The sequence below is a fragment of the Carassius carassius genome, chromosome 27 (genome assembly GCF_963082965.1).
Source record: "Carassius carassius chromosome 27, fCarCar2.1, whole genome shotgun sequence".
Taxonomy (NCBI): Eukaryota; Metazoa; Chordata; class Actinopteri; order Cypriniformes; family Cyprinidae; genus Carassius; species Carassius carassius.
This window is the reverse complement of record NC_081781.1, coordinates 28,382,448-28,399,657: the sequence shown is the minus strand read 5'-3', so window position 1 is coordinate 28,399,657 and position 17,210 is coordinate 28,382,448. Positions and strand designations below refer to the sequence as shown.

The window sequence follows — 17,210 nt, the reverse complement described above, 5'->3', positions numbered from 1 at the left end:
ATTTATATAAAAATAAATTTTAATAGTACAAATTATAAAGTATTTACTGTATATTTGTGCTTAATTATATAATGGCACTCTATTGCTTGCCCAGTATAGATTATTTTCTAACTGTTTGAACACTTGATATGGTGTTTAGTGTTGTTCATATTGTGTTATATATATATTTTGTAATTGCTCTGGTTTATTGTACATTTCAACACATTTTTGATGTCTTATGTGCATCTTACTACTTTTTGTTCTTCAACTAAACTTTTTCTTAATTTTTTAAATTGTTCATTTGTCATATTGTGTGTTTAAACTCTTATTTCAGCCATTTGAACAGGCACAACACACTTTATAGTATTTCCAAAATAAATAATTTTTTATTGAGAGTCGTTGACATGTTTAATTAGTTTTTCATGCGTACTTTGTCAGCATTTGGTAGAAATGGATGTGCATGTAACAGTGTAAGCAAGTTAGAAGAGCGTCATAGTCTCCCGAATTGCTTGAGCATTACGCCCTCCCACTCCCTGGAAAACATCTTGTGCTTCCTCTTACAAAACATCTGTGATGTTCCAGTCAGGCAGAAAAATTTCTTCATCCATCTCACAAATATTGTGCATAACAAACAAGCAGCAACGACATCAGAGCGGTGTTGACATCGTTGCACTTCAGTAAGCACCGCCAACTCCCTTTGAGGCGCCTGAAGGTGTTCTCGACACCCATTCGTGCTGAACTCAGTCAGTAGTTGTACAGTCGTTGTTGAGTGGTCAGAGCATGGTGGTTTGTGAAACCCTTCATAAGCCAGTTCTTGAGGGCGTATGCAGCATCACCAATTAAATGGACAGGAACCTCAACGAACCTCGCGTTTACAATGATTGAGTTCTGTTTAAAAGAAAAAGAAAAGATACAGCAAATTGATATTGTGATCATGCAATGTGGTTGCATACAAATGTATCTTGATATGTATATTGCACTGGCACATAATGGATACCCACGTTTAGTGAATCCATTTATAGTGTTATGAAGAGCTTCTCCTCTGGGCAAGGAGATGAAACATTTGAAAAGCTTTCTCTTCAATATCGCTGTCAGTTCGTGAACCAGCGTACAAACAGTCGACAGCCCCACACCAAAAAGACAACTGATTATGCGGTATGCGACAGGGGTAGCATACTTCCACAGAACAATACCCAATCTACGGCATGGTTCAAGGGTTTTTCTCCAGTTTGTAGACTTTCATCTCAGGCTTCGCTCAACAAGTTGCAGAACAAACTCAAACGTGGTCCGTGACATGCGAAAGTGCTGACGCCACTGATCGGCGGTGAAGTTTGAAGACATTAGACCAAGATACAGCCCCTTGAGGTCTTCGTAACATCCGAATTCTTCTCTCAGAAGCACCCAGTTGCATGAACGTGTACGCAGAATGGTAGCTTTTAGCATCTGATGGTGCCTCTGTGCTCTAAGTCTCGCTGCTTCACATTGTTAAAATCTTTGATGGGTCAAAAAAATCATCTTTTCTTTAGTGGAAGAAATGAAGTGGATAAGAGGAGTAATCTCAGGAGATCCTATCAGAGGTGGGTAGAGTACCCAAAAACTGTACTCAAGTAAAAGTAAAAGTACTTCTAGAAATATTTACTCAAGTAAAAGTAAAAGTACTAGTCTTGAATAGTTACTTGAGTAAGAGTAAAAGAGTATCGGATAAAAAATCTACTCAAGTAGTTACCCAGGTAGCAAACAGACGTTGGCCCAACGTTGGCCCAACGACTGTTGTTGTGTTAGGCCAACGTTGGGTGCTGACGTTGGCCCAACGTAATTTTGTCCGTTGGGCCAACGTTGGGCCAACCATATTATTGGACGGCCAGCAGACCTTCTGCCAACCTAAAAATACCTTACCAACCTTCTGCCAACTTAAAAACCACTAAAAACAACATTGGGCCAACCATGTCACTGGACAGCCAGCAGACCTAACAAATTTAAAAATATAGCCTATTTTAACCATCTGTCAACTTCATTAATAGTAAATCTGCAAACTTATAAATAAATAGGCTTTACCTACCTTACACTCAAATTTTAAGATTGTGACATGGCCTATTCATTGTTGAATTGCATTAAGAGATGGCACAACAGACAAACTGAATTGGTTATAAAAATGAATTTATTGGTAACAAAATTAACTTATTGCAGTTTAATGAGAAAATGTGCAGATTCTCTTCCATATTCTGCAGAGTTTTTTGAAGCAAATTAGAGATTGTGTGTGGCTCTGATGATGAAGACGGAGCGGAGGAGAAGTAGCAGCATACTCCTGTAAAAAAACAACATACAAACAACTTTTTAGAACATTTAAGATTTGTCGTTCTATTTTAACTACACAACCCAAAACAGAAAAAAAGAATCCTGCACAAAATTTTCATCATGTTGGGGTAGCAAATTTTTTATACATCATAATGCAGTGTACGCCTAGTAAAGATGAAATACACCTCTGTTTAGTGGTGGGGTTAGACAGAGGAAGAAAAAACAATCATTGGAAGACACTTACATTCACTTTCACAGCTGCTGGAATCTGCTTGAGGCTTCTGCTTTTCTGTGTTAAAGAAAAAAATATAGTAATTATCAAAATGTAAATTACTTAAAACTTATATATTAATATATATAATAATTTCTAACATATTTGATCAGGCATAAAAGGGCTTGTGTACCTTTTTCTGTTGCTCTTTTTTTTCTTCCTCCATTTCGGTCTCCACTATACTTCAGTCAGGTTTTTATTTTTTCCTCGGCTTCCACCACTTTTGCTCCTTGTTTTTTGGCTGCATCTGTCAGCATGAAATTAAAGAAAATTGAACAGAGAAAGGGTTAGCAGATAGATCATATCTGAGGTGTATTTTGTAGAGTTCTGTATGATTAATGGATTAATTGGCATTCTTTCATTGACTTGCATTGTATTTTATTCAATGACACATTATGTGAGACTGTAAGGGGTTGTTTCCTCGTTTGCTATTTCAAAGTTATGTCTAAGTTTTGAATGTTTGAATGTTTTTTTAAAACATATCACCTATAACAACTTTTGCTAGCAAGAGTGTAGAAAATGGGCTCTTCTGTCCTCTCCCTTGCCAATTAAAATTGTTGGCCAACTCATTGGTTATTATTTCCCTCATGATTCTGTGGACAATGTCTTTGGCCGATGTTCCACCCAAGCTGGTAAGATATCTTGTTTATGAAAAAAAATCATGTGTTAAGCAGCAGTAAATCTAGATCTCTCTCTACGTATGTTAGTATTCTTTTAAGTGAAGTAACAGAACATCATTAGAATTTACTAAAGAACGTTGTGTGTCTCTGTTTGACAGCCTATCCTCCAGATCTTTTATGCCTGTCATGCTCCTTAATGGAAACTGAAACTCCTCATTTACAACTTCAGCTGCATTCTCTCTTCGCATAATGGCCTGAAGGAGGAGCGTATTCTGCCTGACTTGACCCTTTATCTCTTCCAGCATCTGGTAGAGCCGGAGTTCTCTTTCTGAATCAGACAAACATACGATGCAACATTATAACTACACAGAATTGAACATATAAAGAGAGAGTCTGCATCTCTTCTTTAGTTGTCTATCATAACATAACTTTTCCAGCCTTTTGTTGAATCTATCCCAGCTTTTTTTTTTTAGACGTATTGCTGGCATTAAATTCAAAATGTGCTTACAATTCCCATAAAATAGTAAAATTTGACATTTTCAACATTTGATATGTTGTCTATGTGTTTTTTTCAGCTAAATATGATTTTACAAGATTTGGAACTTTGTTTTTATTTTGCATTTTACATAACGTCCCCAGTTTTTTTTTTTTTTTTTTTTTATTGTGGTTGTAAATCAAAGCTCATTGATATTAAGGCTAATTTTTAAAAGCAGGGCTTAAAAGGTTTATCATTTGAAAATAGTACAACTTAGCCAGGTGAAGTTGGTTTTATTCTCATTTTTGGTTACATACATTTTATTTATTTTATTCAATATTCACTTGTAAATGAATGGCCTTTGGGAGAGGGTCTGTCTGGTTTAACACATGCCTAATGCCTTTCTCAACTCCAAAATAATGCATGGTGCCACCAGCCATCTGCTGGACCTCATAATTAGTTGGAGTGCCTAAAAGAGTGCGGGCATCCTTTGGGAGATATGGATGATATTTTCTCAGGATGCCCAACAGCCCATTTAGATGGCATTGTGGTATTTGGCTGTCTATTGCCCAGTCTCTGAGCTCCTCCCCAAGACACTCTGCAGACTCAACAAATTCGTCATCACTTGAGTCAGTTTCTGTCAGAGCATTTGACCAAAATCCATCAATCACGTTATTGTCAACATTAAACTCAGTCTCTAACTCGTCTGATTCATAGGACACAGGCCAATCAGATGCAGCATCTGACCACACATCATCAGCAGGGGCGTTTTTTAACAGGCATATGTTTACGTCGGCTGCGTCAGATTCAGCATTGACATAAACCTCACTAAGAATATTGTAAGCCCTCCGCTTTGCCTGACGTTTAAGTGTTCTGTCAAAATAAATGTTGTTTGCAGACATAGTATGCTGCCAAACAAATAATTTACGTTAATTACAGTTACTACAGCTGATTTCGCGTCTGTTTAATCTAGATTACGAAAGCTACAATGTTAGAATGTAGCAGGCTGACGGCTGGCTAAATTATAAGGCTACATTTACATCAGATTGCTAAAGTGAAGCCATAACAATGCCTCACTAGATAATAGACTGATTATATATTAAAACAATATATTGAATCGACCAGATTACCTTGGACTGGCTGAGTTAACGGCTGAAGTGAAATCTAGAAGAAGGCCAACGGTTAGAAGATAACGGAAAATAACGGTAATTCTAAATCACGCGCTCACTGTTCTCGTGGAAGAATGAGCTCGCGCCTCAGCTCTTCTAACTTGAGAGTGCGCGCGCGGCCGGAGCGCTCTCTGCTGCGCTAGGTCAAGCGCACTAGCGCAACATCTGTCCCCAGTGTTGGGGAGTAACTAGTTACATGTAACGGCGTTACGTAATTTAATTACAAAATTATTGTAACTGTAATTAGTTACAGTTACTACGAAAAAATGAGTAATTAAATTACAGTTACTTATGAAATTTTTAACGATTACAAAGGGGATTACATTTGAATATTTACACGCATCCACATACAGATTTAACTGATTTCTTTGCCAAATTGCACTGACTTTTCTGAGACATACCGCCCTAATAATTTCCGGGATGCGGAAACACAGTCTGGTTCGTAGAATCCAGTCATAAAAACGGAATGCCTAACGCGGACGGAATATGCCACATTTTGGATGACTAAATCAAAAGTAGGTCAGTACACTTGAATCAAAACATGACATCGACTAGTGTCTGTGAATATTAAGCCCCAAAAATGCAATATATGACTTGCACATTCTGCTGTCTGTGGAAATCAGGCGCGGACTGGACACCGGGAGAACCGGGACAATTCCCTGTGGCCTGGCAGCCGATTTTGCCCCACTATTTAATATCATTATTGTATAATTGCCTGCCGAATGTACTAAAGCGATCATTTGCGAATCCGTCATTTGATAATTAAATCTCTAATAAGTCATGAATTGTTAGTCATGACTCGCGCGCTCTCCGCGCCTCCGCCAAACGGTTTGGATCAGACTCAGAGTAATCAATGCGAGAGAGAGAGAGAGAGAGAAAGAGAAAGAGAAAGAGAAAGAGAAAGAGAAAGAGAAAGAGAAAGAGAAAGAAAGAAGGAAAGAAAGAATAGAGTGGACAGCTGGAGCAAGCAGAACTACTGTTCAGGGTTTCAGGTCAGTTTCATCTGTAAAGATGCTTTTTTGTCTTTGTTTTTTTATTTATTTAATCAAGCAGCAGCACGTTGCTCATCAGTCATTACTCAAAATACTCTATAAAGGACATCATTATTATCTGTTGTAATGTTACAGTAGTAATTTAGCTGAAAAAAATTCAGATTTTTTTTATAGGTTTAGGGGGAGCTACGACAGACAACAACACAACCCTTACGAAAATTAACGTTTTAATATTTAACTATAAATCCAGAGAAAATGGTTACTATTGTTTAACTGTGATAACCAAAAATGTAAAATTATTTTACAAATGTATTTATTTATAAATAAATACAAATCCATTTGCAAAAAAAAAAAAAAAAAAATTACTCAAGGTTATTTTACTTTTATATAGGCTAATAAAAGCATGGTTAATTTTTGTAAGGGAAAAATATGGATTATATATAGGATTTTTCTATAAAGATATTGTAGTATTGTAGAGTATTGTATTGTAAAGTATAGTTTTGTTCAATCTTGAGTATTAAAGTCATGAGAGAGATGGATAACAGGGCAAAATAAAGAAACTGAAGAGAAAAATGGAAGTGAAGGTGCAGTTCAGGAGAGAACTTTTAATTATTTTGCATGTCCCCAAATTAAAGATTTAAAATAGATAAAAAATAGTTTTGTCCATGAATTTGTTTGTATGAGTTTGAATTTTCCAGTCTGATTTTTTTTCCCAGTCCGCCCCTCCTGTAAATTAATGGCAAAGACATGGTTTCATTTTCTACACATAGGCCTACTGAAGCTCGCAGTGTTTTCAACCTCTGCCGCCTCAATATAGGAGTACACGAGCACATAAACATAATTCCTAAAACTGCTCTGTGTCACTTCATGTGCATTTTACTTATTTTGAGAAAACTATCATCATATACAGAGACAGCAGTTTAAAAAAACACCAATGTTTCAGGAGTTTATTACACAGAATACGTCACATGCTTATTAGATAACTGTATTTAAGTTGATGTATATGCTTTTATTTATTATTCTTAAATTTTCACAAATTTACAAAAGTAATCAAAAAGTACTCAAAAGTAATTAGTTACATTACTTTAATAAAGTAATTGAAAAAGTTACACTACTATTACATTTTAAACAGGGTAACTTGTAATCTGTAACCTATTACATTTCCAAAGTAACCTTCCCAACACTGTCTGTCCCTCACCGAGATGTAGAGGGTATCGATTTTTACTGTTTTTATTTTATGTAACCGTCTCTTGTAATGTCCTGTCATTTCTTTGTCATCTTTAATAAATACATTGTTCTGATTTCACACATTTGATGCATTGTATGGCTTGGAAACAACGTCATAAAAAGGAGCCAGACACTCTTTTCCCCATGTTTACTGGGAAGAATAAACATGAAATGATGTATATATTTGAGAGAAGTGGGGGCCCTTGCAGCTGACCATATCAACGTTGGCCCAACGTTGTATTGCTTTCCGATAGGTTGGGCCAACGTAACCAACCCATATTGGCCCAACGTCTGTTTGCTACCTACTTTGGGTCATATATACTGAGCCTATTTTTATTTAGATATATAGATAAAATGTATGTAATGTATGTGTGCGGTAATAAATGTATATATTTCATCAGCCTTTACTCCAATTTATGTAATTTATTATAAAACCCTGTCTGTTTACTGAAGTAACAGATATAGGTGTCATGCCATAACATATTTTTAATACGACTGACTTTATATTAAATGTGAGTTTAACATTGAAAGTTAATGTGATATAAATATTGCTACTAATCTTTCATTGTTCAGAAAGAGAGCAAATAACATTTACATTATTAAAGATAATTTTCACTGACAGTCTAGATTTCAATCACTCTCAGAAACTCCCATTAAAATCACTGAAACTGTTAACACTGTGAAATCAATATCTTAATTAAAGATTCGTACACACATCTGCACTTTGTTGTTCCTGCGAGAGAATTCGCCAGAAAGAGGTATTCAGTCAGTGAGCGAGTGAAGGAAGCACCGGCATTTTAGCGATGACTCATCTGAACGCCTCTGATTGGCCAATGCTTTAATAAGCTCAACAGAATCATGTGTGATTTGTTATAATGCGCAGCGCTGTAAAAACACATCTATCTCTGGTTCAGCGCCAGCAAGCAATCACAGATCTGAATTTAGCAGCTGATAATATGACTCGCTGAACGTACTTGCACCAGTGTGATTGTATTAAAATTAATAAAATCTTAATTGGCTATTTTTTGTCTTTTGGAAGCTGCATTCAACTTGACTCCCCTCTGTTATAAGCCACACACGTACAACAAACTAATGTCACAGTGGTATCTGTAATCGAATGTAGCCCAAGTTATTACCTGTTAAACAGTAGACAGCACACGCGGTGTTCATCTAATAAGGATCTCCATCGCTAGCAAACAATAACTTTTGCAGATTTCCATTCAGTGCAGTTCCAGCCACGTTTTCAACGCTCTTTCTGTTCTTAAACGTTACAACTCTGACTCTGAGTGAACCGCTTCAGACGCTCAGCGTGTGCGGCAGGGAACTGAACGACTCATTCAAACTGATTCATGAACCAATTCACTCGTTTGCCAATTGGTTTGATCAAGCCTTTGAACAGAATTGACTCAAAAGAATGAATCATTCGCGAATGGGCATCGCTCATTGCCCAGAGAAAAGTAGACGGCGCGTTTGGAATAAACTGATGCATTTATTGCATTAAGATAAAGTAACGAGAGGAGCGTCGCCCACAGTAACGAAGTAAAAGTACAGATTTTTCCCCAAAAATTTACTCAAGTAAGAGTATAAAGTACCCATCTTTAAATATACTCCGAAAAGTATTCGTTACCCCAAAAAATTACTCAAGTAAATGTAACGAAGTAAATGTAACTCGTTACTACCCACCTCTGGATTGATGTATCTGACGAGACAATAAAAAAAGAATATAACGGGGTCGTCGGTGAGCAATGCCAGAAGGTTGAAATGTGTTAGAAATAAGGAAAGAATGGATAGTTTTTCAGTCATGTTGCAATTTGATGAGAAGAAGTTACCAGCTAGAGTGTTTCTTGGGTTTGTAAGTTATATGGTACAGCCATATATTCCTCCACCACTCAGATGCTACAAATGCTAAATGTATGGTCATGTAGCAGGTGTGTGCAGAGGCAAACAGAGATGCGCAAAATGCAGATCATGAATACGGGAAATGTGGACAGGGAGTAAAGCAGAAATGTTGTAACTTTGGGGAAGAGCACAGTGCTGGGTATGGAGGTTGTAAAATCAGGAAAGATGCTATGGAAATACAGAATGTCAGGATTATGGAGACAGTGTCATATGCCGAAGCTCTTAAAAAAAGTCAAGCAAGTCCAAAAAGAGAGTGAGCAAGGGTGACCAACAGAGTTATCGAGTAAGTGCCTGGAGAAATGCAGAATTTATGAGAAGCATATAATAGCAGATAAAGTCAAATTTGTTGCATTTATGGCAGAAGTAATAAATCGTTCAGATCAATCAGAGAGCAGAACAGAAAGGATAAGGATCATAATTAGAGCAGCTGGAAAATACTTGGATATTGAGGGAATTACAATAGATGAGATAAGTGAAAAGATCAAGGCACAAACTGCAAACACACAAGCATGTGGTGGATCTTAATGTTGCTGACAATTATAAAATGGAGTGCAAGAAGTTTATTAGCTAATGGACAAGAATTTTAAAGATACATTGATGAATTAGATAATGAACCTAGTGTTGTGGGTATACAAGAAACTTGGCTAAAGCCACAATTAAAGTTCATGTTACAGGAATATAATGTAATACACAGTGATACAAATGATGGAATTGGAAATGGGGTAGCAGCTTTTTTAAGACAAGGAATAGAGTTTAGGGTAATAGAAATAAATAAGTGGCATTAATCAGTGGTTATAGAAGTCTGGAATAGAACACAAAATGTATGAATAATTAATTATTACAATAAATGCAACAGGTTGAGTGGAGAAACACTAGAAGGTAATTCAAGGAACAGGTAGTCACAAATTAGTGTGGTGCGGGGACTTTAATGCCCACAGTACAATATGGGGTAGTACACCTGAGAAGAGATGATGCTGACCCTGAAACAACATACAGAACTACCAGACCTATAAGTTTGATTACATCATAATAATTGCTGTTAATATTTTTCATCGTCTGTTTGATTACATCTTTGATTGATTTTTCCGTACATTTCTGCCATATGTACATAAAATGAGTCACCACTTATAACCTACTACTAAATATTATAGAAACATAAATTTTCTGTAAAGTTGCTTTGCAATGATTTGTATCGTAAAAAGCGCTATACAAATAAAATTTAATTTAATTTAATTTAACCATTTTCGCTGCCAGAATGGTACTTTAACATACACATATATTAAATATATACATATATTAAATTAAAACATGATACTTTATAAGTTGTGTACCATGGACTACCATGTGTTCATAATGAATGGTGAGTTGGTGTTTACATTATTGGATTGGTTTGGCTTTACATTGAAATTACTTATATCATATTATCCGTACACCATTGAGCTGATGTTAAACATTAAAGTCAAAATGATGTTATGTGACAATGCTCAGCACTATAGTATCAGAGAACTATACTTTTTAAAACCTTTAAACTATACCAATAAAACTACATAAATCTGAATTTGTCAGTTTTTCAGACCATGTCTCTGTTTACAGTATTTAACACTCAATTGTATATTTAGACATTCCTGTATTGATTCTGATTACTTTCATGTGACTGAAAAAGCTACTATATGAAGCAAGTATGAGAAACAAAATGCTTTATTGTATCTACGTTTGACTAAAAACCTACACTTCAAATCAACATAACAAAACTTTGATAAAAATATGTCTTTAATGATGTCTAAATATATTTCCAAATTCAAGTCACTAATTAAGTTTTAAATAACCCTGATCAGTAGACTTTAAGTATAATCAAATTTACAATGTAACAATAAACTAGTATATGATATATAGCCTGTTGAGAAAGAAAAGGATAGCACACAGCTTGGAATTCAGTATGAACACACAGCCTAATGGCACATAAATTATAAAATATCATGTTTTAATTAAGTTATTTATCTATTTATTTTTAATGTGTGTGTATGTTAAAAATACCATTCTGACAGCGAGAACAATCCTGAATTAAATGAAGTGTGATGTGATTATTGAACCAATCGGATACGAATAAATGGAGAGTCAGTGAGAGCCTCAATTGATTGGCTACAAGAAGGTGGTCAACCCGCCCTCCTGCTCATACTTGCAAAACTCAGTGAGTGAGTGAATCGTGACAAAATTGTAAGCACAGAGAAAAGAGAGACAGAGCTGTTCATAGCTTTATTTCGGGAACCTGTATTGTGTATTATTTTAATGAGTGAAGCAGATTTCTCCTCCATTCTTCTCTAAACATTTGGATGTCAATCTGAGACACTTAATACATGTCAAATAAACATTGAAAAAAGTAATTTTCTAGAAAATCCATTGTTAAATCACTTCTAATTGATGAGAAAGTAATCAAACAGTCAACGTTCAAAAGAACAGACACGCCCCTTCGAAAATACCCCACCCATTCTAATGAATAGTCATTACAGAGGAAACAGAGGACAGAGTGTGGCCATTTAATTGGTCAGGCACACTGGGTCAAAGCATATTTCACACGTTTATAGCTTTTCAATGAACACAATTTAAAGTGCACTATTTAAAGGCTGCTACAGTTTCCCAGTGATGGTTTTTAGGTATAAATTACTGTCTACAACGGTTGCTGTTCCTTTTCTCTACAGTCAAAGCACAATGTTCAGCGTTTTGGGGGTTTAAACAGTAACCTATTATCTTTGAGTAAACAATCCATGCGTAGACCACTCAATCATTATTACCATGTGTGAGACAAGAGAGAACACATGTCAAGTGTTGTTATGCTGAAATCTATGATTAGACGTTGCTTTTTCCCATGTATGTTAAAAGGGTCTTATTATGCTTTTTCACTTTTTCAACTTTAGTTAGTTGTAATGTTGCTGTGTGAGCATAAAAAAGATCTGCAAAGTTACAAAGCTCAAAGTTTACTTCAAATGAGATATTTTATTTAACAGAGATCACTTTTTAAAAGCTATAATGAAGGACTCATTTGGAATTTGTGATATCACAAATATTGTTGAATGGAAAAAATTTTGATGCAATATTTGCACTGAAGCTAGCAGGTGGCTATGGTAAGGGGCATGACATTTCTCAACCAGGTGCCAATCACAGCACACACTGGCTCAGCAAACCAATCACAGCCCATTTCGTATTTCAGAAGGCGGGTCTGGAAACAGGAGAACTATTCGAGCTGTTCATGCCAGACTGGGGAGAGAGGTGTTGTTATAATGTAAAATATGTGAAAATACTGTTTATGAGAGCCTGTTCTAGTACACCCCCAAAACAAAATCAAGACTTTGTAAAAGAGCGTAATAGGACCCCTTTAAACTTTCATAGGTCTGCCTTGCCTTGCCTTGCCTTACATGTAATGGTAATTTTGTGTTATTTCATCGTTGTTGTTTGGGGGGGATCAGGATTTTACACACGTTTCACTTTATAGATCCATATTTGGTAAAAACATTTTTAGTAGATTTACATTGTGTGTGTGTGTGTGTGTGTGGCTTTAGCAGTTGATTGCAGGATATTTGTTGGCAAATATCTTAATACCTTAATTTATGTTGTCCTCAGTGTCGTAAAGTAGCTCAAAAGGGAAATGTATATAAATAATTACAATTAATTATGATTAATTACAATAATTTATATGAGTTGCCAGTAGTAACTTTAGCACAATTAAGTTGCCATCAACTCATCTGCTCATCCAGCGAACATTTAACGTAATTTCATATAAACGCTAAGAAAGGATATTTTTGTGGCCACAGAAAACAACTTTCTTGCAGTAGCCTTAAAATGCATTGTAGCATGTAGCAAGGATCAAAATCGTAAAAGGACAATTCATTTGCAAGGCAGAATCATAACTCATGTAATTTGTGCACAAGAGTTTTCTTAATAAAACACATTAACACAAACTAGTCTAACTAACAAAAAACAACCAGTCATTGGTAAGGGAAAATGAGATTTGATGGATGAAACCATCAGTGAAACCGGAGCATGAAGCTATGAAGAGTCAGTTAAAGCAGTGGTTCCCAACCTTTTCCTTGGGGCCCCCCCTATGTACATATTTAACAATCCGTGACCCCCCCCCCCCCATATATATATATATATATATATATATATATATATATTAGTGCTGGGAAAAAAATAATCGCATCCTAAATAAAAGTTTGTTATTGCATAATATATGTGTGTACTGTGTATAATTATTTTGTATATATAAATACACACATATGCATGTATATATTTAATATTTTTATTTATATATAAATTATGTATAAATGTATATACATGCAAAAAAAATTTAATGAATACATGCATATGCGTGTATTTATATACAAAATAATTATACACAGTTCACACACATATATTAAGCAAACACAAACTTTTATTTTGGATGCGATTAATTTTTTTCCCAGCACTAATATATATATATATATATATATATAGGGGTGTAACGGTTCACAAAATTCACGGTTCGGTTCGATACGATACACTTGTGTCACGGTACGGTTCAGTACGTTTTTGATACAGCAAAAAGAAAGAAATGCCAGAGAAATTTCCTTGATTTCTTTTTTTTTTATATTAAAACTAACATAATAAAGTGTGATATTTCTTACTTTGAGTAATTCTGGAGCTATAATTGATTCTTCTTATGAGCATATAAAACAAAACAGCTTCTTGGAAAAAATGAAATTGTAGTAGTTATAAACCAAGTTTTATTTTATTTCAGATTAACATTTGAGGGCAGCAATTGTATTCATAATGTCAAAATAAAACCTACGTAATGTTACTTGAAGGCATTATAGCCTACTATTCCTGCCAAACTTTTATGGTTCGGTTAGTGTTACTACAGTAAATCCATGGTGAATGTTGCAGATCTGGACACTGGATAGTTCATTCACGGCACAATGTTTCTTCCTGGTTTCCACGCGCTGTTTGATCCGTTAATAACGGAGAAATGTGAATGTTTCTCTCTAGATCTCGCAGCGATGTTATTACTTCTGTGGCAAATTCAAATGCTTTCTTTACTGGATCTCTTATTAGCGCTGTGTAGTAACAGCGTCGCATGATAACGATCGGCTCGCGCTGCAGTGCACATGTCCAAACCTGTATAAAAATAGGTCCAAACTGATAAACGGTCCGTCAACCACACAATAACGAGCAGTTTCGTTCCGCTTGCATTATGTTTGCCATTTGATGTTGGGCACTGTTGTGGTCGTGTCGGCGTCTCTTACATAAGCGCTTGCCACGCGCAACGCGCCTACATTTGAAATAACGAAATTGTGATTGAAATTGGCATTGTTAGCATTTGATTTTTTAAAAACTTTGAAAAAATATTTTTAGATAAAATTATTAGTAGAACATTTTATGCATCTTTATTCACCTCAAAGCATATCCGCTCCCGTGCCCCCCCCTGTGAACTCTGGCGGGGCGCGGACCCCAGGTTGGGAACCAATGAGTTAAAGCCATCAGTTTTATATTGTTTATAATGGGGTCTTAAATATAATAGCTTATACTAAACCTCTGTTTCGTTTCGTTAAATGTACGTAACTTGCAGTGCCTTGGTCATTGAGGAGTTGCCGGATACAGTCTCAGATGAAAGTCTTGATGGTATTAAGGTTTTGGACTTGGACTCTGCTGTTGGTCTTGGATATTGTAGCTTGGTACTTGTTTCCACAAATTGGCAGTCTATTGGAAACACCTGTGACCAGTGCTTCAGGTGCTCCTTTAAAACGAGATCTCCACTTGAGCCAAGGAGGAACTTTTGGGGATATTGGAACTTTGGTCTTTGTCGGGTTTGGACTTTGTTTTGTTTGACTTGTTCTGTTGCATTGTATTACACTTCCAACCATGCACTCTGCTTTACACACTGTCATTACAGATACATTGTTATTTCCTTTAATTGTTTTCATTTTATTATTTAATATTACTTTAGTTTAGTGGTAACTGGTAAATAAACATTTTCTTGAGTTAAATATTTGGTTTGCGTGTGTCCCTTATCTTTTGTTGCTTCCCTTGAGCCAGGGGTCGTAACAGTCCTAATTTGAGATCAGAGGGTCACTGCAGTCACCCGGATCCAGTACGTATCCAGACCAGATGGTGGATCAGCACCTAGAAAGGACCTCTACATCCCTGAAAGACAGCGGAGACCAGGACAACTAGAGCCCCAGATACAGAGCCCCTGTAAAGACCTTGTCTCAGAGGAGCACAAGGACAAGACCACAGGAAACAGATGATTCTTCTGCACAATCTGACTTTGCTGCAGCCTGGAATTGAACTACTGGTTTCATCTGGTCAGAGGAGAACTGGCCCCCCAACTGAGCCTGGTTTCTCCCAAGGTTTTTTTCTCCATTCTGTCACCGATGGAGTTTCGGTTCCTTGCCGCTGTCGCCTCTGGCTTGCTAAGTTGGGGACACTTCATCTACAGCGATACCGTTGACTTGATTGCAAATAAATGTACAGACACTATTTAAACTGAACAGAGATGACATCACTGAATTCAATGATGAACTGCCTTTAACTATCATTTTGCATTATTGACACTGTTTTTCCTAATGAATGTTGTTCAGTTGCTTTGACGCAATGTATTTTGTTTAAAGCGCTATATAAATAAAGGTGACTTTGACTTTGACAGAGCCAATGGTGACTTTCACCTTTGGAGAGAAAGTTTCTTTCTAAGACTCTGTCTTAGAGCATGCATTTTGCATATGTAATTTGGTTTGGTGTTGATGCAGAAGATTCTTATAACACTAATATATTGCCTGTTTACCAACATTTAATATACACCTTAATTTTTGTAAGAAAAATATCCATATTCAGAATGCAATCATTACTTTAATCTAGCTTGCGCCAACAATACACAGAAGCAGCTCTGGGCGGATGACGTATGAAGCCAGCGTTGAGCATGCGCTGGTGAGTCTCGTCAAAACCAACGTTTGTTTACAGGATCTAAAGAAGCAAGTTTCCTTACTTTAGCAAAGGAAAATCTGTCTCCTCTTAGCTTGTATAGAAATTCTCCAACATTCTAATTTTAATTTTTGGGTGACTTAACTCTTCAATACAATTTGGGTTGTAAAACATGTTGATAATAATGTTTTAAAGAAAACCAGCAGAATGGGTAATCTAATATACAGGTTTGCTTGAATACATATTTTTATGTTTTTAAAAAAAATACTTTCATTCAACAAAGGGGAATTATATTTATCAAAGAAGGTCAGTAAAGCATGAATAATCGTAAGGATTTATGTTTTTAATTAACACATTTTTCTTAATAGACTGCAGTAAAGGCTTCATCTTAATGATTGAATTCATAATGGAACAATGGAATACATAACAACAGTGAAAAAAAAGACCGTACTAATTATTTAGATTAATACTGGTTCCAGGGATGAACTTTTCTCTCTTTTTTCTTTCTTTTCATTTGTATGTTTGTTTGTTTCCAAAAACATAAAAATGTCTTAGTGATTCCAAATTTTAGAGGAAGTACCACAAATACTTCATAAAGCTATTTGGAGATCCCTGAAGTGAATTGAGCAATAAAGCACTGACCAGACAGAGAGCAGCTCTCCATTCATCAAAACAAGGCAGTCCAATCTGATTAGACTTACTCACAAAATGTCATTAGCCCTTTATCAGGAATTATTTTTACACAGTGGGATTAAATCAACAGACAGATTTTTTCTTTGTTTCATTTTGCTAATACGGAGAGTCAATTGTAAGATTTATGTACTTTGTGTGGACTATAATAATGAGGTAGAAATTTTTGCTGTTGCACACTAGCTTTCAATAAATGTTTCATTTTCAAACAGTCAAGCAGTGTAAAAACCAAAATGGTCAGTCAGTGTAACCCTGGAGTCAGAGTCACGTTGTCATCCTCAACATCTCATGATATATATATATATATATATATATATATATATAAACAAAGAAAAAACAGCAGTGAATTAGCATGCAATTCATCCGTTGCCAAGGCTTTAGTATTTATAGACTAAGTCTTTGGACCGTCAATGGCTGTAGTGATTACTTTCCTCCACTCATCCCTATCATGCCGGTCATAGTTCAAAAGCCTTCAAACTCAACAGGCTTTAATAGCAAGCATTTTTGAGAAAGGACACCCAGCAATAAGGTCAGAAAAAATGTCTAGCCCTGTCCACACATGCACTCACATGGGAGGCCTGACTGGAACAGAACCGGGATGAGCCCTGCTGCTTCCCGAGGTCAGAGACGGGTCAGCAGCCAAGA

General features: G+C 36.0%; 1 long non-coding RNA gene across 1 annotated transcript; it reads right to left on the bottom strand.

The window, feature by feature from the left end:
- Positions 1–2,119: 2,119 nt before the first annotated feature.
- LOC132107343 (uncharacterized) lies at positions 2,120–3,193 on the bottom strand. The gene is made up of 4 exons (XR_009424283.1): positions 3,032–3,193; positions 2,679–2,792; positions 2,519–2,563; positions 2,120–2,284 (listed from the first exon to the last, which is right to left on the bottom strand). It is a non-coding gene; the product is annotated as an uncharacterized LOC132107343 (long non-coding RNA).
- Between the last annotated feature and the right edge of the window lie 14,017 nt (positions 3,194–17,210).